At 40.8% G+C, this 3,015-nt stretch overlaps 1 non-coding gene across 1 annotated transcript; it reads right to left on the bottom strand.

Annotated features, from left to right (window-relative positions):
* Positions 1-1,164: 1,164 nt before the first annotated feature.
* On the bottom strand, positions 1,165-1,271 carry LOC136141584 (U6 spliceosomal RNA). Its single transcript, XR_010657757.1, has one exon. It is a non-coding gene; the product is annotated as a U6 spliceosomal RNA (small nuclear RNA).
* Between the last annotated feature and the right edge of the window lie 1,744 nt (positions 1,272-3,015).

Raw genomic sequence — 3,015 nt, 5'->3', positions numbered from 1 at the left:
TGTCCTTCCGAACAACAGGAGGCTCGGGCATTTATCCACTGCCTTCCAGCTCCCACTGGTTAAAGATTATCTCCTCTGCACTTCTGGGCTGCCCTTGCACTTGAACTGAGGGGACTCCCAAGGTTTGGAGAAGGCCTTGGGGCAAAACACAGGAAGGTAAGCAACACTTGACGTGGGATGTGATCAGTATGAATCAAAATCATCCATCAAAGCTTTGGCTGGAATCAGAGGCGAGCCAAAGAGAGGCTGCAACGGCAACAGGACAGTCTGTGATAAGACTTGTTTTCTTTAATCCTGACAACGCCCTATTATACTGTTATCATCCCCATTTACTGATGAGGATAGTAAGACCGGGAGAATATAATTTGCCCAACTTCACACAGCCAGTAAATGGTAGAACAGGACTTCAGACCCAAGCCGGATGATCCTAGAATGTGAAGTCTTACAACCTCATTACCTAATTTACACAACCTCTCATCCAAGAGACTCATTTACATTTTCCAAGTATGAAACTCACAGCTAAACCGACTTCCCTAACACATCTTTAAGAAGCAGGTACCTTTAGGATTGAGTTGAAGTTGTGACTGCGCTCAGGTGAGAACTGAATATAAAGCTTCTGATGAGAGCTTCTAATAGAATTATCCACCAAGATTTCTGGACTGGCCTCCTGGGGTTATTTGCACAGGAAAGATATTCCTATGCACAAAGGTAGGATTTTTTCATAATAATCACATTTACATTAAAGCTCTAGGCTAGACTATCTCCATTGTGGAAGTATGAGCATCATATTAAGGGAATGAAGTGAGCTGGTTTTCCTATTCCACTGAGAAAGTAACACAGGTTAAAACAGTCCCTTGGGTTTGTAAGTTTTGAGATGATGCACAATTTTTAAAAGTGAGAAAGAAAGCCTACTTTACCAAATGGATGAGTAAGACAGGCTGTAAGTTATTTTTTTTTCATGTGTAAAGTTATTTATTGTAGCACTGTTGGCAAAAAATTAAAATAATCTAATTGCAGTGGTAAGAATAAATAAAGTTTGGTCTTTTTTGTACAGTGGAATGTAGAGGTTAAAATAAAAGAATTAAATATTCATGTATAAATCTCAACAACAAAATGCTGAGTGAAAAAGTAATAGGTAGAGTATGACACCATTTAAACTTAAAAAGAAATATGGAACGCTTCACGAATTTGCATGCCATCCTTGTGCAGGGACCATGCTAATCTTCTCTGTATCGTTCCAATTTTAGTATATGTGCTGCTGAAGCAGGCACGGCTGGAAGTTATGAAAGAAAACCAAGATCCCTAGAGAGGTAGCCAACAGAAGAGCTCTCTAGGCTGTCTTAAGTATTGCAATGCATAGACTCATAAGTGAGGTGACTACATACGTATCCATCAGATCAGGTATACTCGAAGGTAAAAGGGGTGCTATTGATAATTTCACTGAATCGACACATGTAAACCTGGACCAGAATGTACCCTATTCATAGGGCAAGAGGATACACCTGTGTTTTTCCCATTGTTACTGTGACATGAGACTCATTCTGAGCGTCTGCAGATTCTTTGGCCCTATCGCTTAGTTGCTGTAGCAGAATCTCAGGTACAGGGCTCCAAATTCTGAATTTTAACAATACCTCCAGGTGATTCTTCAACATACTAATGTTCATGCACCAGTGACTGAGATAATCAAATTCAATGTTTCTGTATATATGTGTGTATAATTCACATAGAAATTTAAAGACTAAAATAACTCAGTGTTACGATTAAGACCATAAAAACTGGGAGGAAAACAACTCCATTGATCTCGTGTATTAATTAATGTGTATGGTACATATTTATTGAATCCCCGGTAAATATGAGTTTGATAATAGGGGAAATAATGTAAAAAATTAAAAAATAATGTATTCCTTGCTTTCTCTGAATGTATAGTCTAGCACGGGAGGCTGTAGAGTAATAACAATAATAAAATAAACAATAATTACAATTCATACATCAAGGATGATGAGGGGATTAAGAAGTAACACTAGATTATAAACTTCCTGAGGACAAGGAACTCTGTCTGTCATATGCCAGAATATACTGCAGAGTGACCAACCATTCTGTTTTGCCCAGAGCCGAGGGGTTTCCCAGGACACAGAACTGTCAGTGCTAAAACAAGGAAAGCCTGGGCAAATCAAGACAAGCTGATCACCCTATTAGTGAAAAAGGCAATCAAAAGAGAGTCTAATAAAAAGGAATATATTACTGAAGAAGGTTAGCAGAAGGTATTCACTTACACTGAGGTCTATCATTTTCCCAGTTCTCTATATACATCATCACAACAAGGGTCTAAGCTAACTGACAGGAGAAAACTGAGGCTCAGAGAGGTTAATCACTTTGCCCTAGATCCCACAGCTGGAAATGGCTACGCTGGGCCTGGGAGAGGAGTCCAGGGCTGTTTGAATCCAAAGGCCCCAAGGGTAAGGTAAGACGAGGCTCTAAGTTCTTTGCTCAAAACTTCAAAAGAGGCAGAAATGTGGACTTACAATTGAATTCTTCATCCTGGGAAAACCATCCATGTTTTATTCAGGGAAAGCCCTTTTGTTTTTATTAACACACACACATGCCCAAGATAGTTTGCTTGCCTCCCTCCCTTCCTTCCAGCAGCTGCTTTGAAGATGAACAGAGGCTCCAGAGGGAGCAGAGCTGTTTCCAGCAGCTGTTTCTCAAACACCTAACTTCATTTCAGATCAGAGCTGGGGTGTGAAGCTCTTAAAACCTTTGCTGCTTCATTCACATGAGAGCAGAAGCATCCCAAACTATCAGCGCCTCACCAGCAGCCTATCTGAATGCCTCTCTGGGTACTGGGTGCCTCGGGCACAACGTGGTGTGGAGCTGTTTGTTAACTCTGCTTTCAACGTCTCTCCCCCTCACTCCCCTCTAAGAAAGGCAAACCCAGAAAGGAGGCAGTATCTCACTCAAGCTTCCTCTTCCTCTTGCTTCCCTCTATCTCCCTCTCCTTCTCCTTTTACATTTTAT

This window comes from Phocoena phocoena, chromosome 20 (assembly GCF_963924675.1).
Source record: "Phocoena phocoena chromosome 20, mPhoPho1.1, whole genome shotgun sequence".
Lineage (NCBI taxonomy): Eukaryota > Metazoa > Chordata > Mammalia > Artiodactyla > Phocoenidae > Phocoena > Phocoena phocoena.
The sequence above is the reverse complement of the archived record's forward strand: the minus strand, read 5'-3'. Positions and strand labels throughout refer to the sequence as shown.